Below are 25,226 nucleotides of genomic sequence, written 5' to 3' on the forward strand. Positions count from 1 at the left end.
TCATTACCTTTTGGTGTGGCTTCCAACCTCACCAATGTTGAGTGCCCACCTCCATCCCTCCATGTTGTGCTGTGAATTTGCTTCTGATCAGCTGCGCTGGATGCGCTGTTTCCGGTGGCTTAATAAGTTCTCTAGAGGTTCATGGTGCTGATGGTTGAGGGATGGAGAGTGCAGGGAGCCTGGAGTTGTGCTGGAACTGCTCAGCTGGCCCCACCTGTGTCCCCTTCGTTAGCTCCTCAGCTGGTCTCTGCTGTCTCCCCTTCAGGTTTCTTGACTTGCAAGACTGATGTGGTTGGAAAGTCCCCATGTTTGGTCTTTGCTCCTGCAACTCAGCACTGGACCCGGTGGGCATGCAGATCAGAGTGGACTGGGGCTGCAAGCACCTCAGCAGGATTCTGGATTGTTTCCTACTTTCTGGTAGATCTTGGTCTCTCCTGCTTCTCCACTGTGGCTGATAATAACCTATACACCTTCACTTTTCAGACAAAGAATGTATTTTTCTGTGGTTTTGCTTATATAGCTCCCTAGGCTAGTTTGGGGTGACTCCTATGCCACCGTCTTGCCCAGAAGTTTTTAGTAAATTCTAATATTTGGGCCAGGAGTGATAGCACACACCTTTAATCCCAGCACTTATGAGGTAGAGGTAATAGAATCATTGTGAGTTTGAGGTTAGCCTGAGACTACATAAGGAATTCCAGGTCATACTAGGCTACAGACCATACCTTGAAAAACAAAACAAATTCTAAAATTCAACTGAGCAATATACACACTCAATCAAAGCCAGTAGGGAGTATGCAAGAGCAGGGATTAAAACAAACAGATAATCTAAAAAGTCAAAGCCTCTAAAGGTATGTGTTGCCCCACACCTTAATTCTGTCAACTGGTCGGCTGAGATTTCTGGTCTGAAATGGGTTCCAGGTCTGTCTGGGGCCAAGTGAGACCCTATCCCCAAAAATGACAGAAGAAAAAGACAAAGGCCCTATAATTCAGAAAATGTCCAAGGCAATGACACCAAAATACAGCTTATTTGAGAATTATAAAGCCAACCAAGAATACATCAATCAAACCTAACACATAACCTGCCCTCACATTGAAGGTGAGATTGGCACTTCCAGTGCAGACCTATGTACTTGGCTTTGTGTATATAGGCCCTGTTTCCTTTTAGGAAGGCTTCCAATCTCACCTATGTTGAGTGCCTCACCTCAAACCCTCTCTGTTGCACTGTGGACTCAGTTAGGCAGGTTGAGTTGGTGGATCTGGTGTTCTGATCAGCTGCACTGGAAGCTGTATGGCCGAGGAATGATTCTCTGGTGGTTCAGGGCACTGGCAATTGGGGAAAGGGGGGCTGTGCAGGTGACTGGTGTTGGACTAGAGCTGCTCAGCTGGACCCATTTGTGCTCTTCTTCAGGAGCTGCTCAGCTGGTCCCTCCTCTCTTCTTTAGGTTTCCTGACTTTGTGAGGAGACTAGTGTGAATGGAAAAATCCCTTCCCCTGGCTTCTCCTGCAGCTCAGGCAGAGCTGGGCAGCCACACAGACTAACACCATGATGGCAGTCAATTCTGGCTGATTGCCTGCTTTCTAGGTCTCTCCTGCTTCCCTGCTGAGGGTGATAATTCCTTATACGCCTTCACTCTTTGGTAGAAGAGTATATTTTGCTGTTTTTCTGCTTATTTCCCCTTCTAGGCTTGGCTACAACACCACCATCTTACCTGAAAGGTCCCATAAATACTTCTTGAAGCATCAGAATTTTGTTAAGTGAAATAACTACACTTTTTATAATTAATTATAATTATATAATATAATTATTATAATTAATAAGTGAATACTGCTACATGAACATATTGTATATTGCTCATATTACCCTCACTAACACCCTTCTGTTGCCTCTCCTGCATCCACATTTCCTTTAGAACCCTAATCAGTAGGGTAATTGATATTTACTGCTGTGTTGTGAATGTATCAGTTAGTCCCTGAGGGGAGGCCTTGCTTCAGGGTATTACTCCTTCTGACCTTGTGGCTCTTACAATCATTCATACCCCTCTTCTGCAATGTTCCCTGAGCCTTGGAATGTGTGTTAGCATCTACTTTAGTGTTCAGCTCTCAGACTCAGATGATCTGCTTTGGTGAGTTTTGAATCTTCTCATTATCTATCACTGTTGTAGACAGTTTCACATTTCTGGGATGAACATCCAACCAAACACAGTTTTATGGGAGTAAGGGATTTATTTTCAGATGCAAGAAAAGTTCTATAAATGGTAGAAGAAGCAGGTTCGCATTCATAAATCCAGAGAGAGAAACCACCAGCAGCCAGCAAAACCCAAAAGGCAACAAGCAGAGACCCTGAAAGATTTCAGACTTCTCTGCATACCTTTGGGCTAGAATATAGGTCCTCCCCCAGTTGTATCTTAGGGCTGCACTCCAGGATCCACACCCAATGACACCTCCTCCAGCCAGGCAGCTGGAACTCCAAGTTACAAGTATAACACTTGAGTCAATAGGAAACATACATTCAAACTTCCATAACACTGCAATAAACCTGCAGGACATTCTCAAGATAGCACTGAGAGCAGCAATCCTATTTAATCAGCAATTCCTCTGTAATGTTTCCTGGTCCTTAGCAAATGTGAAAGAGTTGACTTGCCTGGAACTAGGCAGTTAACTTTCTTTTCTTGTCATACTAATGGATAAGCATATACACTTAGAAGACTTTTATTGAAATACCTTTTCATTTTTGACTTCTCACTTGGTTCTCTAGACCATTTTCACCCTCATAAGCCAAACCTCACAGTCCTTAGTTCTTATTGCATTCAGGTCTTTCAACTCTGACCAGATTAGTCTAATTTTGCCCTCTTGACAAAGCCCCTCTATGAAAAGCTACGGGGGACTTACATAAACTGCTTGATCCCAGACCAAGATAAATGCTGCTTTGCCTCACCTATGAATTTCCCTCCTGACAGCACCAACCCTGGCTTTCCCCAATCTCCAACAGACATTTCTGCTGTATAACAAAAAAAGAGAGGAATGGCACTGGGAATTCTGGGACAAATGAAAGGCCCCTTTTTTACCCCAGTGGCCTACCTCTCCAAACAATTAGAAACCTCTACTTGGGCCGGGCAGCCTTGCCTATGTGCCTTAGCTTCAACAACACTCATGGCCCAGGAAGCACAAAAACTTACCTTTGGCCAAAGGTTCATAGCTCTTTCACTTTATAGGCTCAAGGATCTCATCTCTAATGCCTGCCTGTCATCTCTAATACCATCCAAACTCCGAATTTTTCATATCACCTTTCTAGATAACACAAAAATTACTTTAGACTCCTGACCACCCCTGCTTAACCAGTTACTCTTTGTTGCAGTCAGGTTTGCATTGCTGGCAGAAATCACCTGACCAAGAGCAGTTTCTGAGAAAAAGGGGATTACCTTGGCTTATAGACTCAAGGAGAAGCTCCATGATGGCAGGAGAAAATGATGACATGAGCAGAGGGTGGGTATCACCTCGTCACCAACAACAGGTAAAACAACAGCAACAGGAGAGTGTGCCAAACACTGGCAAGGGGAAATTGGCTATAATACCCATAAACCCACCCCCAATACACTGCCTCCAGTGGGCATTAGTTCCCAAATCTCCACCAGCTGGGTACCTAGCATTCAGAACACCTAAGTTTATGGGGGACACCTGAATCAAACCACCACAGTCTGCATTTTTGAGGGGATCCCAATGGGGCTCCCTGACGAAAGACTCACTTTAGGGGGTTGCAACTCAGTTCAGGCTTTGGGAATTATCAGCAAGAACCTATGGATTTAGGGTTAAGGTTTCTCTATCCCCTACTTTGTTCTTCTAGAAATATAATTCACCCACCTATCTTATGAAGAGTTATATCTTTGAATTAGCCAACCATGAGGAAGGATTCTATGGTAATGATTTATGACATCATTAGTTTTACATATTTCCCTTCATACCCTACCTTGACCCCACCCAAGACACATATTCTGTCCCTCCAAATCCCTGGCAAGTATCTCCTCCTCTCATCCCTCAATGATCCTCCTCTGTCTTAACTTCACTTCAGTTTCCTTGCAAATACTACTCATGCTTTCTACAACTATTTTTTTCTATCAGATTTTCCCTGTTAGAAACTACATATGCAAGAGAACATGCAATGTTTATCTTTCTGAGCCTATGTAAACTTGCTTGGTATGACTTTTTCCAAGTTCATCCATTTTCCTAAAATTTTCATTATTTCTTTTTTTTCTTGCAGCTGAGTAGAATTCTATTGAGTACCACATCTTCCTTGTCTCTGCATCAGTTGGTGGGCATCTAGGGTGATTCTATTCCTACCTGTTGTAACAGCAAAAGACATTGCTGAGAAAAGATGTCTATAGTAAAGACTAGTCTTTAGGGTATATTCACAGGAGCTGTATACCTGGATAATATGGTAGATATATTTTTTTGATTTCTGAGGAATTTTCATACTGGTTTCCATAGTGGCTGTAAAAGTTTGTGCTCCTACCAATAGCATATGGGTGTCCCTCATTTATCACATATTTACCAATATTTCTTATTATTTCATGTTTTAGTGGTAGCCCTTCTGACTAGAGTGAAATAGAATCTTGAAGTAGTTTTAATTTGCATTTCTCTGATGGCTAAAATATTGAACATCTTTTTAGATATTTATTGGTCTTTTTTTTTTTCCTTTGAGAACACTCTGTTAAGTTCCCTTCTCCATGATTTCAGGTTGTTTTGTTTTGTTTTGTTTTTATTTTGTTTTGCTTACTGCTAAGCTTTTTGAGTTCTTTGTATCTTCTACATTTGAAACTTTTGTCATATGTTTTGCCAATGTTACTCAGTCTCCAGGAGTTTAGAGTGCAATTGTCTCAGAGTCCCTAATGACAGTGCTTCCAGCAGAGGCTTAGAGGGACAGGGCAATAACCACTCTTTTTGATTCCCACTTTATGTATGAGAAATTAAGGCATGGAAATTCTATGAGACAGCTAGCAAGTCACTGAGCTCAGAGTAATATTATAACCAAAAGTGACTTTGAGTCACTCTGAACTTTGTATGACTTTTTAAAAATTTTTTGTTCATTTTTATTTATTTATTTGAAAGCAACATATAGAGAAAGTAGGGGAGAGAGAGAGAAAATGGGTGCACCAGAGCCTCTAGTCACTGCAAACGAACTCCAGACGCGTGCACCCCCTTGTACCTCTGGCTAACATGGGTCCTGGGGAATCGAGCCTCCAACTGCAGTGCTTAGGCTTCACAGGCAAGCACTTAACTGCTAAGCCATCTCTCCAGCCCACTCTGAACTTAGATACAGCTCAATGGTAGAGAACTTTTGCATAAGAGAGGTAGTGTTATCTATTTTCAAAACCACAGAAAAATTCAGTAGGCTACCTATTAACATAATGAGTAATACAGCTAATAAATAATGTTACTACTTCAAAACAACATTAAGTATTTTTTAGAAGGAAGAAGAATGGCATGATATGTAATGCTTGCAGTTGCATGGGTAATTATGGATTTTGAGATAGTGTTCCATAAATACACATGTACCATTTTCATTTGCACAGGACTCCCTTTCACTATGCATGTGCTTTTCATCAACAGCCAGGGGTGAGAGTCCCCTTGAAGAACAACTGCAATGTGAATGTCTGGGATTGGAAAGCAATCACACCTCTCATCATGGTATGTGGCAGTCATCCATTCCATTATAATACAGATTTGGTTGAAATACAATTATGAAATCCTAATTGTTTGTATTCAACCAATTTAAGAAAGCCACAGAATGCTTACTTTGATTTTCTCTAATTGACAATCTGTTTCTTGTTTAACACTCACCGGCTGGGCAGTGTGGGCACATTCAATGTTGCATGTCTGCCACTATGAAATGGTGCAGATGTTCACTTTACGGATAAATATGGCAACCGTTCACATAAATAAATTTGTCGTGGGCAGTACAATATGGTAGAACTTCTCCTTCAATTTGATGCCAACACTGAAGAAATGATCACCAAGGTATATTCTCCCACCAAAAATCACAAAATATCTGTAATACATGTCTTTTTTTTTTAATTTTTATTTATTTATTTGAGAGCGACAGAGAGAAAGACAGATAGAGGGAGAGAGAGAGAATGGGCGCGCCAGGGCTTCCAGCCTCTGCAAATGAACTCCAGACGCGTGCGCCCCCTTGTGCATCTGGCTAACGTGGGACCTGGGGAACCGAGCCTCGAACCGGGGTCCTTAGGCTTCACAGGCAAGCGCTTAACCGCTAAGCCATCTCTCCAGCCCTACATGTCTTAACAATGATAGAGATAAGGTCAACTGACAGAGTCACAGACAATAGGTCTCTCAGACAAACAAAACTTCTTGAGCTGCCTGCTGGCTGGAAACTCTAGATGGAGAATCATGCAGACCAGCTGGGTGCACAGCGTTTTATTTGAGAAAGCACATCTGTATATTTATAAAGTCACACATTTCAAGCAGCAGGTGACTTACCAAGGAAATTAAAGAGAATATATTTCAGAGAAGGCACTTCTACACACTGTCAAGGTTACAAATCACAATGATGGTTACTGGTAACTAATTAGGAAGTTTAAAGAATGTACATCTGGGCATTGTTTATAAAACACAATCATCAAAGGACTTTATAGTTGAAAGTATGACCTTATCTTATGGAGGGAAAGAGCACGGAGGAGTTAGAGTTCCAATTTCAAGTGGGAGGGTAGGAGGAAAATTATTGCCAACCTCTCAGCTTTTCAGAAAGCACAGAACAGCAGAGAATATATGTGGACAGCATTGATTAGATTAGTGAAACTTATGTATTGCTGGGGATAAGCGCTGTGCCAGGAAGGCAGATGAAGCATAGCTTAAAAATTCAGCTTTGAATCCCAATGGTTAATTTTTTATATTTGCAAATCCAAGCACTCCCTGAATGAACATATTTTTTTAAATAACTTAATTATTGAAGTTGTTTTTTTCTCTTTGTGTGTGTGGACCTATGAATGGGGGCCACATTCTTCTGCCATTATGGAACTTCCCTTGAATCTGTAAGCTTCAAATAAATTCCCTTCCTCGCATAACTGTATCTGGTCTAAATGTTCAGCCCAGCAAAGTAAGCTGACTGTGACAGTCACGGTGCACTTTGTGTGCTTTGTGTACATGGCATGTTGTTGTCCCATGTGGCAAGGCTTTCTTTCAGGGTCTGTTACACATGATGCTGAAATAGTCAAGGAGTCAGCTCTTTGTGCATGTCATAACTAGCAGAGCCATTAATAAAGGAAACTACTGGATCATATTACATCTATTAATCAATATGATCTGTCCTTTTATATGCCTTACTTATGAATTTTTCTGCATAAGGCATGACATGTCAACCTTACACGTGACATTAGTATTTATCTAATGTTGGAACTGAGAGGGGAGTTCAGTTAGGGTTACTGGACCCCTGAAGGTAAAAGGGGCAGGAAAATTTACACTTGCTAAAAATCAAAGATGATCTGACCTCTTATCTCTTGTCTACTTCACTAGAGACCTGTTTTACCACAAACAATCAGGACCCCTCCTGGTAGAGAAGTCTTTCGTAGGATTTAAACATTGTGGTTTGTCAAGATAGCCCCTGGAACTTGGTGCCAGGGCGAACCTCTTCCTGAGGCACCCCAGCCATCTCCAACAAGTGCTACCTCTGGTTCACCTGGGCCAGGAGACAGTCCACCCCCCACTAAAAGGTTATAAATACATTTGTAAGGGAGGGCAGGCTCTCTCTGATCACTTGGGATCCTTCAACTGTGGGTGAGTGGCAGACATAGGCAAGGCCCTAAGCTGTCTGGCACAAAGGCCCCAGGCTATGGAGAGGTAGCAGCAGCCTGAACTGCTTGTCATATTTCAGTCATATCTTGGGGACCAGACCAACAGGAGAGCTCCTACCCTCCCCCATTCTCAGGGTTTGCAGTGAACCAGGATCCTCCCCTCATTCTTGGGGATCACAGTGAGCCTGGACCCCTGGACAAAATCTCAGACCCCCAAGGTTGGCAGGAAGTAAGGCCACTCCCTCTCTCCAAGCATGGGATATCTGGACATTCAGATGAGATTTAGGCTGTTCCCATAACCCTGTGGCCTTTGGCCAGTTTCCTAGGAAACTCCTTATATGGTATCAGCTAGCAACCTTTGCACAGCTCATCCCCCTGTACCATATACCATTGCCTAAGTTCTGGAATGTACGTCCCCATGTGCTAATTAAGCATCAGCAAGTAACCTTGCACATCCAATCCCTGTAGGACCTTCTTCCCACCCTCAACTGCTTATAAACCCATTTCCCTGACAATAAACCCAGCTGTTCACCAAAACTGTCTCCAGAGAGTGATTCCTTATCTCTTTACGCATGCACAGCCTTGATCCCCACAGTTGCCTGGGCTCCTTGGGGGACTACAGCAGGCCCAAGAACCCAGGAACCCACAGCTGGCACCTGAACAGGAACCCTCTGAGATGTGCTACAGTAAGTATGCACTCTCCCAGATGGGCAATTGTCATTTGGGGGACATCAGGCCTTTGCCTCCACATTTTTGAGGGCTGGCAGGTTTCTCTTTTTCCTCCTTTATTTTCAGTTCACACCATCACAAGGGACCAGACACGACAAAGTGGCAACTGACGTCTCTTGGCCGAGGCCACTCTTTGGTATTGACTGAAGGACAACCATCCCCTGCCAAGACCCCAACAGCCCATTGGGTATTGGCAAAAACCCTCTATATATTTCTCTTCAACACAAAAAAGACAGTAACACATCGACCTATAAAAAGCATGTAGGGCAGGTCGCCAGTCTCTTAAACTTGTGGACAGGCTCATGCCTGGGTATTTGGGGAATCGCCTGTGTGCTAATCAGCCCTGGGGAATTTTGCCCCCTGACCTTCGCATTTCCACTCTTTTTTCTGTCATGAGTAACATTGCCTCCTGCCAAAAGAAATCACAGATTCACAGACTAAGAGCTCTCCTAAAAGTTAGGGGAATTAAGTTCTCCCAGAGAAAGGGTACCTCCTTTTGGAAAGAAGTCCTCCAGTTTGCCCCCTAGATTTGTAGAGATCTATATGACCCAGACACATGGACCCACATAGCTTATCCAGCCAGGAGATGGGAGGTTCAGGAAGGAAACACCCTCTCTCTCTCCCTCTCTCTATCTCTCTCTCTCTTTTCTTCCAATTGTAGCAGCTGTTAAGCAATGCATTACCCCTCCCCCAAAACCAACTACACTGAAAAAACAGGTGATGACTCCAGTGAGAGGAGTCCTAAGGACTGGCCAGTGGTGGCCTCAGTTCCCTTGACAAAGTAATAGAAAAACTTAGAGAAAAATGACCTCAAACTCCCCTATGCCCTCTCCCCTTTATCCACCCTTGCCACCATACCCACTTCCCAATCTGGGTTGCCCCCCTCAGGGCTGCCCCCCTCCAGACTCATGTAACATAGGCTAGAAGAATGCTAACATGATAAATTCCTCTGGCCAGGACCCCTCTCCATCCACTCCCCCACTTACAATCACACAACTATGTGAGGCCCAAGATAACAATAAAATGACATTCAATCAGGAAATAGCAGCCTTTCCTGTTCAACCAACTTGGGCTCGGCCCCTAGATTGGTATCCCTATCAAGCTGGTGATCTTAAAGAACTCAGAGAGGCCATTAGGGAGGATGGAATCCATGTGCTATGGACTAAGTCCCTCCTCCTGAGCCTGCAGGGTTCCATTAATACCCCCAGGACTGGTGGTCCTCACTGCCTAGTCCCCTGTTCCTTCAATGGGAAACCCTCTATACAGACGAATGTCTCCAACAAATAAAAAGATACCAAAATTAAGAGAACATCCCCTGGGGATTTGATTAATTATTCGGACAGGCAATTTCTCCATAGGGCTTCAACAGACCCAACAGCCCCCAGGGTTCTATGACCAAGTTTGTCTCTGGGCCCTCCAGGCATGGGATAGAATTACCACCCTTCCCCCCAGCACCCAGGATAATACATACCTCTTCCTTACTGTCTCTTTGTCAGAAGCCAGAGGAGACCCCCTCTGACTTTATATTAAGGGCAAGAACTAATTTACAGAGAAAAATCCCTGACCCAATGGACAGGGACTTCCTTCTTAAAAGCATTATTTGGGAAGGTATGACTTCAGAATGTAGGCTAATTTGCCAAAGCATCAAGGATGAGCATTATGATAAATGGATAGTCATCACTCAGGATATTGGTACTGCCTCGCATAAGGCCGCCTCTCTGGCACAGGCCTTCTCAGTGGCCTTAAAACCCAGAGGCAAATCCTTCAATTGCCAAGAAGGGCATTGGAGAGAGGAATGTCCTGAACATCAGGCTGCTAAAGGTGCCCCCCCTCCAAAAACAATTTTCCCTAGATGTCACAAGGGGCATCCTTGGAAAAAAGACTGCAACTCTATTTATGACAAAGATGGCAAGCCCCTAGAGCCCTTAAACTCCAAAAGGGGCAACCCTCAGCCCCACCAATCAGAGGGAAAACCTGTAATATACAATGGGTAACAAGCATCCTAGAGGGATCTCCCAAGGCTGGCCTTAGATGTTGGAGGAAAATTTTTCAAATGTCTAATTTATACTGGGGCAGATAAGACAATCCTAAAGTGATATGAAGTTCCCCAACACTATGAATTAATTCCCAGGCCCTAATTAATGGTGGAAAGCGGTCCTTCACAGGCATATGTTACCAAAGAAGCCTTGAAGTGAAGGGACCCAGATGGAACTACAGATCTCATCTGACCCCTAGTGGCAGATGTAACAACTAACCTGCTAGGGAGAGACATCCTTGCCCTAGATATAGTTACTGCCAGTAATATAGAAAGAGAATGTATTGAGATAGAAGACTATGAGAAAGACCTTCGCTGAGGTCACCCCAATCCTAAAGGCCACTGTTAAGTATGAAACTCCCTGCCTACAGTGGCTCTCTTATGGGACAACCTGGGTTTACCAGTGGCCTCTGGCAAGGGAGAAACTTGAAATCCAAATCAGTTAGTAATAGAACAATTCCAACTTAATCACATCGGCTCTTTGTGGAGCCCGTGGAACACTCCTGTGTTTGTAATACAAGAGGGCTCAGGAGGCTGGAGGTTACCACAAGATCTTAGGGTCATCAATAAAGCCATGCTCATTCAGAGGGGACTGCCCCTTGTGTCAGCCATTCCAGCCACACACCCCTCCTTGCTATTGATATTAAGCATTGTCTCTTTTCTATCCCCCTACACCCCTGAGACTGACAACACTTTGCGTTCTTGGTCCCCTCTATCAATAATACAGGACCTGCCAAATGCTTTGGATGGATGGTCTCGCCCCAAGGTATGACTAATAGTCCTACTATCTGCCAAGAAGCATTTGCTATGGCATTAAGACCACATTTAGATCAAGGCCTTAATATCTATCATTACATGGATAACATCCTAATGTGGAAAGACTCCTCCACCTCACCAGCCAAACTGAGGGATCAATTAATACCTTCCCTCCCTGAGGCAGGCTTCAAAATTGCCCCAAATAAAGTCCAACTTAACCCACCCATTGCTTTCCTAGGGACAGAACTCTCCCTCACCTCTGCCAAGCCTCTTAAACCCACACTCTCCTTTCCCCAGAAGATCACACTGGCCTCACTTCAGAGCTTTCTGGGGAACCTCAATTTGATCCAGCCATGGCACTCTGTCCCCATTGGTGATTTACAACCTTTATTTGACATATCGAAAGGTGACAAAGATCGATCCCCCCCACCACTTCCTAAGCCAAGAAGCAAAACAGACATTAACCAAGATTAATAACATGTTTTCTGATATGGCACTTGCCTGGTACTCACCAGACAAGCCAATTCAGCTTATGATGTTTAACTCCTCCCCAACCATCATGGGAGCACTATACCAATACCAAGGAGTCCTGGAATGGCTCCACACTTCCATTGGCAGTGCCCTGCACATATTAACAGAGATTGATGCCCTTACGGCCATGATCAAAACTGGGTGAGGCTGGGCTTTCCAAACCTTGGGCAAAGAATCTGACACTATTATAACCCCCTTCTCCCTTGCCAATATACAATGGCTATTCAGGAACCACTCCTGATTTGCAATCAGCCTAATAGGCTTCCCCGGACAAATTGACAATCACTACCTTAATAAAAATGGTTTCCTGCTATACCCCTTTTAAAATGGCTCCCACCCTGCCTCTTTGAAAAAAATCCCTGGAGGCCTCCCCCCCCCCCATTTTTACAGATGGGGGAAAAGAGGAGTAACCATAGTTCTTTACCACCCAGGGGATCAACCTCCCATCATTATTTTTAAGGAAATTCCTGACAGATCTCCACAATATAAGGAACTGTATGCCATCTATCTGGCATTCCTTGAGGAAGAAGACCCTTTAATCTCTTTTCAGATAGCAACTATGATGTTAACTTACTCCCTGGCTTGCTCATTCACATATCCATATCCGACTAGATGGAAACCCTTTATCACCACTATTGATAAAAATCACCAACCTTATTTGCAAAATAAGGGCCCCCCTGTTTGTGCAACACATAAGGTCTCATAACTCCTTACCTGGCCCTGGTCCTCTCACTGAGGGAAATGCATTAGAGGACCAGATGGCCTCTTAATGAGACCCAACAGACATCTTCCTGGACAACCTTGAAGAAAAAAAAAATGCTAACACTTATATAAACATTAAGGGATTACAATCACACTTCCCTCTGCTTCCCAAATATCCAGTCCTATGCATCACTAATAACAACACCAACTTGATGGGCACTAACCCCTGAGAAACCAAGACCAATGCCTTTTGGCAGATTGACGTCACTCATATTCCCCAATTCGGTTGTCAGAAATATGTCTTTGTGACAGTGCATACTTAGTCCCATTATATATGAGCCACAGCATAAATAGGAAAAAACTCAAAAAAGCTTATGCATCATATGCTCTCTACCTTTGCCATCATGGGTATCCCCCATTAAATAAAACTGATAATGGCCCAGCTTTTGTCAGATCCTCACTCAAAACTTTTTGCATGCAATGGAAGATTACCTATCATACAGTAATCTCACATAACCCACAAGGCCAAGGTATAGTAGGAAAGAACACACCAACTTTAAAAGCCCAACTTATAATACAACAGTCCAATACCTATCCACCCAACCTTCAGTTAGCCACAGCTCTGACTACTTTTTAAAACATTTTCAATATATACAAATACTCCCAATACCTTCCTACCACCCTCCAATGGCATACACCAGAGACTGCCCTTCCCATTCTGGTGAGATGGCAAGATCCCTTAGATGGAACATGGAAGGGATGAGACCCGCTCCTCACCACAGGAAAGGGATTTGCTTTTGTCTTCCCATATGACCAGCCCAGGCCCATTTGGGTACCAGCTCAAAATGTTCAATTCCACCTGGCTAACCAAAGAGGTGGCTCGCCTGATGTTGACAAATCAGAGATGGAAGAAACAGAGAAAGAACCACCCCTGCTGGTTGAAAAGGGGAGCCCCCTGGGGAGATGTTCATGATGTCCTGGACACAGCCAAAGCCATATGCCCACCACAGGGCTCCTCCTCATCCATTTTATTGGTGGCTTTAACAATCTTACATTCCAATGCAAATGTTTCTCACACTGCCTCTCTCATGGACCCTCCCTCTCAGTGGAGGATGGCACTTTGAAGCCTAAGAGACCTATCAAGAAGTCAATGAAGTCATTGGCACAGAATATTGCCCTACTAAGGGCTGCAAAGACACTGTCACCTTCTCTATCTATCTATCCTAAGTCTGTGGTTTGCATGAATGCTTTGCCCATAGCCAAACCAACAAAGAGTGCCTTAATGACCAGGACAATTATGGAGGATGCGATACAATTACTGTATCATTGACAGCTTTAGGCATCCAGACGCTGTCTTCAAAGCCTCCTGGAAAACTAGAGAATGTACACTCTCCATACGAGACCCCGGGAATGAACGCTGGAGGACAGGGGTGATGGGAAAACTCCATGCTAGTATCTACTACTCATCATCTCCCTCTGGTGCTCTTCATATTTCTAGACAGTACATCTCTGGTTCCCACCTGGTGCAAACTAACCATCATATTCTCTCACAGGAAAATCGAGTAACAGGAAAAAAAAAAAGCCACTGTAACATGGACACAATATATCCAATATGTAGCCGACCTTCTCTCCTTTACTAACTGTCCTAATGCTTCTAACCGTTTCTTTTGTGCATCTCCTACCTGTCCCCTGCTAACTGCAGTTCCTATTAATGCCACCCTAGGATACCCTACATCTATAACAAGCTATTCCCAACCCCACCTTACTGATATCCCCCTCTTTGATTCTGGTCAAGGTATGTCTCTCTGCCTGCCCAACTCTAAGCCAACCAGAGCTGAATGCCTCCCTAAGTATTTCCATAGCCAGGACCACTTGTGTCAAGACACCCACTCTCCTGTGGTGTGAAGGGCTAACCACCCCATACATAAATATTTTCTCTCCCGCTTAGTGTTCCTTAGTCTTGATTATTCCACAGGTGTATCTCTATAAGGAAGATGAAATTGCCTATCAGCTCCACCTGCACCAACCGAGAGAGATTTTCATCCCCCTGCTGGCAGGCCTTGGCCTGACGCTGTCCCTGGGTGCCTCCAGTGTGGCAAGAGCCACTCTTGCCCAGACCAACCACCTGGTGGAAAACATCCAAGACAAGCTTGACCAGGCCATGATGTCCACCGCCAACAGACAGCCTTGAATCTCTTCAGAGACAATTGAACTCTCTTGCGGGGGTGGTACTTCAGAACTGTACAGCCTTAGACCTCATTACTGCTGAATACGGGAGTACATGTGTGGTCTTGGAAGAAGAATATTATTTTTTTGTTAATGACTCAAATGTTGTTGAACAAGATGGTAAAACTCTCAAAAAAAAAAAAAAAATTCCACAAAGAGCTGCTTAACTGCTACAAGCCTGAGGACCCCACCACCTGGTGTTCTGACCCTTTAGTCACTAGCTTCTCCCCCTCCATAGCCCCCTCCTTGCTACAGGAACCTTGTAGCCCCTGCCTCATCAAATTTCTCAGACAACAAATAACTAATATTGCTAAGGTTGCTACTAATCAGGTTCTCGCGCACCACCTAGCTCTATCTGAGCCTATGATAGACTATAAGGATTTCACTCAATATGATACCTCCCCATTATAAAAGCAAAGGAGGAGCTGTCAGACATAGGCAGGCCCCCGGGTTCAAACAAACCTAAGCTGTGTGACACAAAGGCCCCAGGATATGGAGAGGTTGCAGCAACCTGAACTGCCAGTTCTATCTGTCATATCTCAGGGACAAGACCAATAGAGGAGCTCCTCTCCCCATTCTTGGGGGTTGCAGTGAGCCAGGATCTTCCCCCCATTCTTGAGGGTCACAGTGAGCCTGGACCCCCAGACAAAATTTCAGACCCTGAGACCAGCAGGGACTAAGGCCACTTCCTATCTCCAAGCACAGGATACCTGGACACTCAGATAAGACTTAGGCTTTGCCCATAACCCTGTGGCCTTTGGCCAGTTGCCTAGGAAAATCCTTATATGGTATCAGCCAGCAACTTTTGCACAGCCCCTCCCCCTGTACCATTGCCTATGTGCTGGAATATATGTCCTCATATGCTATCAAGGCATCAACAAGCAACCTTGTACATCTAATCCCCTTAGGACCATCTTCCCACCTTCAATTGCTTATAAACCCATTTCTCTGACAATAAACTGAGCTGTTCACCAAAACTGTCCCCCAGAAATCTTTTCTTTTATCTTGCACACACAACCTTGATCCCCACAGTTGCATAGACTCCTTGGGGGACCAGAGCTGGCCACAGGACCCAGGAACCCACAGGAGAGTTTGTCACTTGGCTCAGCCTGGGCTGGCTTGGCCCAGGCCCAGGCCTAGCTGGTAGGGCTCCCTAGCCTTTACTCTCCACATGGGCTCCTTTATCCCCTCCAGCTCCCGACATAGTAGAAGCTCCTTAAAATTTTTTTTTCTCTTTCCATACTTTTTTCCAGGCCCTCCACATAGGATCTCTAGTCACATGGGTGCCTTTCCTTGGCTCTGTGCCTCCCTCAATAAATATAATGATTTAATGTTTATCCTTCTGTCTTCTTTTTTTTTTATAAAATTCTTTGATTAAAATTAGAGCAAACCTAGGGTTTGGGATGCAAGGACTTTTCTGGACCCTTATAACCCCATTACCTAATGAATGATTCATAGGTGGTAGGTAAAGAGATAAAGAGTGCTGTCAGTAGAAGTGAGTGGGGAATTGTTAATTTGATAAAATGAGTCAACATAGAGGATAGGTAAAGGTCAAGGAGTGTGGTCTGTAGGGGTAAGGAAGGAGGAATTGTTAACTTGGATAAAAAGAGGTAACAGGGCTGGGTGGATGGCTTAATGGTTAAGGTGCTCACTGGTGAAGCCTAAGGACCCTGGTTCAATTCTCTAAACCACATGCACAAAATTGTACATGCACCTGGAGTTCATTTTCTGTGGCTAGTGACCCTGGAGCACCCATTCTATCTATCTGTCTGTCTCTCTCCCTCTTTAAAAAAACAGAGAGACAGACTTCCAGGTAAGGTGGCAGCATGCTAACCACACCAAAGCAGCCTAGGGAGGGGAAATAAATAGAAACACAGCAAAATACACTCTTCTATTGAAAAGTGAAGGTGTATAAGTTAGTATCAACCACAGAAGAGAAACAAGGGACCAATACCTTCCAGAAAGGAGGAAACCAGTCAGAATCCCTCCAAGGCACCAGCAGCCCTGATCCGTGAGCCAGCCCAGCAGGCAGTGCAGGTGGCAGGAGCAGAAACAAGGTGAGGGAATTTTTCCACTCACATCAGCCTCCTTGAAAATGCAAGAAACCTAGAATGGAAGACAGCAGAGACCAGCTGACCAGCTGCTAAAGGAGATACAAATGGTACCAGCTGAGCAGCTGCAGTACAATTCCAGGCACCCTTCAAAGTCTCCCATTCCCCAATTGTCAGTGCCAGGAATGTCCTGAGAATTCATTCACCTCCAGCCACCCAGCACCAAGAGGGATCAAGGTGGCCACTCAGTTTTGGTAAGATTGGAAGCTGCCGGGGTCCAGCCCTGGCTTGAAGGAGGGTGCCCGAAGAGAGGTGTGAAAGGGAGCGGCGAAATAGTTCTGGTGCAAGCTGACAGGCTAAGGCTGAAGGCAGCTGAGTTTTTCCATCTTTCTCTCTCTGCCTCCTTTTCTGTTTCTATTTTTTTTTATTTTTCTCTTTCTATTTTTCTATTTTTTTTCTTGGTTTTTCTCTTTCTATTTTTTTGTCTTTTTTTCTGTTTTCTGTTTTTCCCTGTTTCTATGCTTCCATGCTTCTATATTTCTCTGCTTCTCTGCTGCCACAGCTCTTAGTCTCAGTCTTTTATTTTCTGATCACATCATGCAAGAACAAACTTCAAGAAAGGTACAATTTCACAGAATTCATAGAAACTTTTTGTTATTCCTTATCATCAAACAATCCCATAATTACTCACCTCAAGTAAAGTCGTCAGGCCCCTGTAATGATTAACTGTTTTCACATTTTCCCCATGTATGTGCGGTCAAGCACTTGTGATTTCCTGGACTTCTACTTTCAATTATTCTATTAAAGGTGAGAGGCAAAACAACCACAAATGGGGCTTCCCATCATTAATCACTGATCCAGCAGATCCATTTATCCTTTAATTATTTATTTTGAATTTTCCTTTTCACGTCCCTCCAATACTTAGACTTTGGTCCCCCCAATTGAACTATTTCTGACTTCAGTTGTTTTTCTGTAAGGATTCCTGGTAAAGAGTCAATTGCAATTGCCACCATTTAGAAAAATTAGTCATAGAACAATGTTTACATTGTTCCTGGAAGTTCATTGTTTCCTCCTAAGTATACTGTACTCCATGCCTGACTTTCTTTAAGGCCTTTAAGGAAAACAATTATCTTTGACCCATTTTCTTGTTTTTCCAATTCTATGCCAGAGCCTCTTTCAGATACATTGACCAACACTTTACCAACACCAATTTTTACTGGAAAAGTAAACTTAGAGATTGGGACACCAAGTGAAAGACAGAGAAAGACAAACATTATACAGAAAACCCCATATTTCTGTAGCGTAGAGAGCCAAAGATTTTTCTATAGAGGGGCCACATCAGACTTCAAGGAAGAGACAGCTGGGCTGGAACTATGTCAAGCAGCTCTTCAGCGCTCAATTCCTCGTGATCCTGAAATGGCATGCTTGCCGTCTCTGGCAGAAGCCATCCAAAAAGTGAACAGGGCCTGCTTATATGAAGCCAGATAAATAGGCCTGTGCTGGAAGTGTTAATCTGTCTTTCCATGTCAGGAAAAGTTATGTATTACATTTTACTGATATATTCTTGGTTGGCTTTACCCTTCTTAAATAACCTGTATTTTGGTGTTGGTTATTGTTGTCTTTGATGTTTCCTGATTTTTAGGGCCTTTGTCTTTTTCTTAAGTCACTACTGGGGGGCAGGGACTGACTGGCCCCAGGCTGACTTGGAACTGGTTTCAGACTAGAAATCACAACCTCCCAGTTGACAAGATTAAGCATGTGAAACAACATACACCTTTAGGGACTTTGTCCTTATTAGATTATCTCTAGTTTAATCCCCACACTCATATAAATATTCTGTGCTGGCTTTGATTGAATGTCTATATTACTTAGTTAAATTTTAGAATTTTTCAGTAATTTGCTTCACCCAGTCTACTAAAACACTTGAATAGCAGGCAAGCTCAACCCATGGGTCACTTCTTCTGTTTCTCTTGAAGAATAAAATCTACACCTAACACCTTAAACTCCTACACTGAAGATATATAAGGTCAGATTTACACAGCTAACAATGATGCAGATAATTAGAAAACCCAAGCATCAAATTAACTCAAGATACAAGAATCTCTACATTATAATACAAGAAACACATAAAATCAAGACAATAGAATCCCACCAAAAATGGGGGACACCTGAATCAAACCACCACATTCCGCCCCTGGCCCCCATAAACTGATATCCATACATGATGTAAAATACAATGCATTCAGTCTGACTTTAAAAGACCCCATAGTTTTTATCAATTCCGGTGATGTTCATACATCCCCAGAATGTGGTGGTTTGATTCAGGTGTCCCCCATAAACTTAGGTGTTCTGAATGCTAGGTTCCCAGCTGATGGATATTTGGGAATTAACGCCTCCTGGAGGGAGTGTCTTGTTGGGGGCGGGCTTATGGGTATTATAGCCAGCTTCCCCTTGCCAGTGCTTGGCACACCCTCCTGTTGCTGTGGTCCACCTTATGTTGGCCAGGGGGTGATGTCCACCCTCTGCTCATTCCATCATTTTCCCCTGCCATCGTGGAGCTTCCTCTCTAGCCTGTAAGCCAAAATAAACCTCTTTTTCCCAGAAGCTGCTCTTGGTTGGGTGATTTCTACCAGCAATGCAAACCAGACTGCAACAACATTCCATCCAAATTCTGCAGAATTCACATTCTTTTCAGTAGCACATAGAGCATTCTCTAAAATAGACCATATATTAGGACACAACACAAATCTTAACAAATTCAGGAAAATTGAAATAATTCTTTGCGCTCTATCTGATCACAATGGGATTAAACTACAAATCAATAGCAAGAAAAGCTACAGACCATATACAAAATCATGGAAACTAATACATTATTAAATAGTGAATGGGTCAGTGATGAAATAAAGAAGAAAATCAAAAAGTTCATAAAATCAAACAATAATGAGAACACAACATACCAAAACCTTGGGACACAATGAAGGCAGTCCTAACAAGGGAAATTTATAACTTTAAGTGCCTATAGTAAGAAATTAGAAAGGTCACAAGTAAACAACTTAATGCTTCACCGTAAAGCCTTGGACAAAGATAACAAGGCAAACTAAAAATCAGTAAATGGGAAGAAATAATAAAGATTAGAACAGAATTTAATGAAATAGAAACAAAAAAAAATCCAAAGAATCACTGAAACAAAGAGTTAGTTCTTTGAAGGGACAAACAAGATTGATAGGACATGGAACCAGCCTAGATGTTCCTCAATTGATGAGTGGATAGTGAAGGTGTAGCACATTTATACAATGGAGTTCTACTCACCAGTAAAGAAAAATGAAATCATAAAATTTGCAGGAATGAGGATGGATCTGGAAAGGATTATACTTAGTGAGGTAACCCAGGCCCAGAAAACCAAACATTACATGTTCTCTCTCATATGTGGATCCTAGCTACAAATGATTGAACTTCTATATGAGTTGAAATAAAACTCATTAACAGAGGCCAATAATCTAGAAAGAGGATATAAAGGGAACAGAAAGGGAGGGAGGAGGACTTAATAAGATGATATTGTATATATGTAAGTATAAGAACAGATTAATGGGGGTGGAAAGACCTAAGCGAGATCAGGAGAAGAAATTGAGTAAAGGAAAGGTGGAGGGAGGGCTGACCAAATCTAAGAGGATATAAATAAGTCATATGGAAACCTACTTTTTTGAAAAATGGAACACCCATAGATTATTGCTAGAGAATTTTTGGTGCCAGAGAGGAGATATCTTCCAGTGAGTTGTTGGTGAGGGAGGTCCCTGATGCCCCAAAGCATTACAGGCCATTGACAAAGCTCTTGGTTTCCTAACAGTAATTGATGGTATGAACCTATTGCTGAAGACTCTCACACTTGGTCTGAGAAATCCTTCTGAGGGTGAGCCGAAAACCTCCTCCATGTAGATCAGCAGACAGAATGGTGGAAAAAGCTATGCTGCATGTAGTTCAATGGAAGAGAGAGAAATTACCAATGGAGATACTTAACTGTGAACACTGCAAGCCTTAAATTTGGCCAGCCAGGCCAAATGAGCCAATGGGTGCAATAATGGCATGACTGTTATGGGGGAAACCAACCACTCTCTAACTGGCCTGGAGACCTGTGCCATGTGAGAGAATACATTCCTGATACTTAAAACCTACATGGGGTTGTCATGAGCCCTAGGGGTGTAACGTCTGCTGCTGTCTGACTAAATGTATATAGTATGCTCACCAAACTGCCCAGTAAACACTTCTCTTAATGTTCACACTCATATATTAATGCTACTCTCACTTTTGGCTAGAGAAGTTTCTCTTTTCAGATGACAGTGACCTTGGGATGACTCAGAAGGCATTTTAGTGCTAAAAATAAGTGACAGAGGAGTACTTAGCTCAGAAATATCTCTATTATACCTTCCAAAGCTCAGGACCCATTGTGGAAGAGGTGGCCAAAAGAATGTAAGAGCCAAAGGAAAGGTGGGACTGCTTACCAAGCGCTCCTCCAGACACAAAATGGTCTGGATATCCATGACCTCACAGTGCCTGACACTGCCTACATAAGACCATCATAATAGGAAGAAAAGATGATGACATCAAAATAAAAGAGAGACTGATTGAGAGGGGGAAGAGTTATAATGGCAAGTGGAGTTTCAAAGGGGAAAGTTGGGGGAGGGAGATAATTACCATCATTTATTGTCTATAATTATGGAAGTTGTCAATAAAAAAGTAAATTTATTTTAAAAGGAAAAATAAAAATTTTTAAAAAACAAAGAGAAAGGGAGAGTTAATGAATATGGGTGTGCCACCAGGGACTTGGCACTGCACACAGACTCCAGATGCATGGGCCATTTGGGGCTTCCAGCTTTACATGGGTACTGGTAAATGGATGTTAGGCCAGAAGGTTTTGCAAACAAGTGCCTTTAACCACTAAATCACTTCCTCAGTCCTCATTAATGTTTAACAATTAATTGCTACCAGTCATTTATTTAACCATTGGAACCACAGGGAATGAAATTTTGTATAATTAGTAAAAGTTTAAAAAAAAATAGAAAAACAAAGAAAAAAATTTTTTTTGAGGTAAGATCTTGCTCTATCCTAGGCTGACCTAGAATTCACTATGTTGTCTCAGGGTGGCCTTGAACTCATGGTGATCCTCCTACCTCTGCCTCCTGAGTGCTGGGATTAAAGGCATGTACCACCATGCCTTGCCCAGGGCTTCATTTTTGTTTAATCTGTTTTGTAGCAATTAATTTGTTGTTCATTATGGACACTTTAATGAGCATAAAACCATTTCTATGCTTTACCCATAACTACCAGAGTAGATGAAGCTTAGACAAGGTGCCCAACAGTGTCTGTCTAAAGGATCTTAACATAATTAGGTTATTTCTTTTGTAAAACTTAAGTTATAGACCCAGAATTTGCACCATCCTGTTCAAACCTTGATAATTTTTTTTTGAAAGAGAAGAGCATAGCATGAGACTATATCCTGGTGCAATAAAGGAAATTTAATATAAATCTTATATCTGGTAATAAAACAAGCCTACTATTAGGTATCTGTATATTAATCTAGTAATAGTTCTTTATTATACATATAATATAGACAAAATATATTAATATCACTGTGCCTTATTAAATGTCAAGTTAATCATTTGGTAATAATTTACAAAATTATTTGTTATAAATTTCAAGTAATTGGTATAAACATCATAAGCAACCAAATTAATTATTTATTTTTTTGCCTAAGATTAAGCTATTGAAACAGACATTTGAGATCATCTACTTAATAAGCCCAAATAATAACCCTTTTAGGACTATTTAAAAGTCTTGATCTTTAATTTAATCTGTAATGTAATTTAAGAAACACACTTTTTTGTTTTTGTTATTTATTAGCACCTCCAAAACACATTAGGAACACATGACAAAGTAAATGATCCAAGGGTCAGGTTCAGTCAAGAAGACTTGGACATGGAACACAAAAGACTAGATAGGGAAGTTTCACTCATGAACCAGTGAAAGATGCCTTTCCCTTCCCGCCTTCCTCTTTCCACCACCGGACAGGACAATGGGATGTAATATGTGATGGTTCAGAAACCAGAAAAGCAAACAAAGTGATGCTTCAGGTGAACAGAAAGGAGCTCTCCAAGGTATCTCAGGAGCAAACCCTAAAGGCCCTGGGCGACTCTAAGGAGCCCCTGGTAGTCTAGGTACTGAGATTCAGTCCCACTGTGAGAACACAGGTCCTGCCATGACCTTCAGCTGGAAAGTGGCACTCAGGCCTATATCTCGTTGAAGCATATCATAGCACTGAGCAAGCTGTGCCCACCTACCCACTCATGGGCACCCTGGAGCTAAAACTCTTCTCTGAGCCTCCTCCCCAACAGCCATGAGTTTGATGACCCCAAGGAGCTCATGGAGGGCAGCCTGCAGTGTGAGAGAACATGGACAAGCTGCAGTAGGAGGAGGTAGAGCTGTGTGAAAGCAGCCACTGCGACAACCTGGTCCTGCCAAGAAATATTAAGATATTATCATTTGGGGGAGGGAGGGAATTATCATGGAATATTGTTTATAATTATGGAAGTTGACAATAAAAATTTATTTTAAAAGTAAAATAAAATAATTAAAAAATTTAAAACATACAAAAAAGATATCACTGAATCATTTTAATTAACAACCTTTTCAATATCTGTCATTCCTGTATTAAAAGTGATCAATATGTCTCCAAATGTTATTAAGCTACATTTAAATATATTTGCCTTTTATCAAGCTTTATTTCTTTTTGAAGCAGTACCCTGTATCCTTTATTTTCACCAGTTTTCTAATATCATCATATCATTTTCCTTGTTATGATCACTGGCTTCTGTAGTATAATAGATGTATATTGTATATTAACATTTATTAGACATTCCTAACCCATTTCTTATGATCAGATCAATGTATAAATTTTTCTAATAGGACACATTACATACTACCTTATAGATATGTCTTTTATGCTGCAAAGCTAAAATCTCAATGCCATCACACACCAATGTAAGAGTTATTTTTAATTATTTTATTTTTAATTCTAGGTTTCCTATTATTGTTACCCAAGACCTATCCTATAACAGTAAAGATATTAGTTCTCCCAGAGGCGTTGGAAACTGCTAGCCTGAAGCAGGCATTCTACCAGCCTGGAGGAGCCTTCAGGTCTTTACCCCAGTGAGAAGCCCAGCAGAATATCATGCAGGATCCAAATGAAGATATAGAATGGAATGAAATTTTAAGATTTGGCATTCTTCATCCAAGAGAAGAGGCCAGAGATGAGATTGAAGAAGCAGTTTTACGTTTGCAGAAGGAAGCAATGGCTAGACACATGAAAAGATGAAGCTGGCACAGCTGGAGATGAATTTGATGAAGAAGGTATCAGAAACACCGAAGCACAGAGAACAGCCATTACAGGAATGGAAAGCACTTAAGAAGAAACAAAAACTTGGAGAATTAAGAGAAATTTCTGGAAATCAGTATGTGAATGAAGTCACAAATGCAGAAAAAGATTTGTGGGTTATAATTCATCTATACAGAACAAGCATCCCAATGTGTTTGCTGGTAAGCCAGCTCTTGGTCTCCTACCAAAAAAGTTGCCAGAAACAAAATTTGTTGAAGTCATCATGAATAGCTGCATTCAATACTACCGTGACAATTGCTTACTGACAATTTTTGTTTATAAAAACAGTCAGATAGAAGGACAATTCATTGGAGCTATAGAATGTAGAGGGATAAATCTCAAACTAAACCTTGAATTGAAGCTATCAGAAGTTGGAGCCATACAGACTGATTTGGAGAAGAACCCAAAAAAAGCATTGCAGATGTGATGGTATCCTCAATTAGAAACACTTCAAACCATGACAGTGATAGCTCCAATGGTGATAATGAGATCAAATAGAACTACTTAATAAATAGCTGTAATGTACAAAAAAATGAGTAAAGATTTTATTATACCCTTCCATTCATTTCCAGTATAGAGAAGCCAGACTGGGTTAGCATCCATTTTTCAAATTATTATAGGGTCTAACTCTTAAAAGGGATGATATAGAGATAACAGTTAGGCTCAAAGGCCAACAAAGACTGACCCAACTTTATTAACATTAAAATAAAAAAAAAACATTTTCTTCTAACCACAGGACTGGTCCCAGATACCTCTAAGTTTAAAGTGGAGCATGTTATTATTAAAGTATATTAAACTGTTTAAAATTACATTGTTAGAAGGTATTGTTATTAGGGAATATTAAACTCCCATAACCAAAATTCAAGTCTTAGCAAATCCAATTTTACTATAAAATGCTGTTTCATTTCTATTGATATTTATAAAAGTTCTTTACAAAAAGAACTTTAGATTTATGTTTTCCTCTTTTG

General features: G+C 42.0%; 1 pseudogene; it reads left to right on the plus strand.

Moving 5' to 3' along the window:
* The first annotated feature begins 24,054 nt into the window (after positions 1-24,054).
* LOC101610628 lies at positions 24,055-24,756 on the plus strand (annotated as a pseudogene).
* Positions 24,757-25,226: the final 470 nt, after the last annotated feature.

Source organism: Jaculus jaculus, chromosome 8 (genome assembly GCF_020740685.1).
Source record: "Jaculus jaculus isolate mJacJac1 chromosome 8, mJacJac1.mat.Y.cur, whole genome shotgun sequence".
NCBI lineage: Eukaryota > Metazoa > Chordata > Mammalia > Rodentia > Dipodidae > Jaculus > Jaculus jaculus.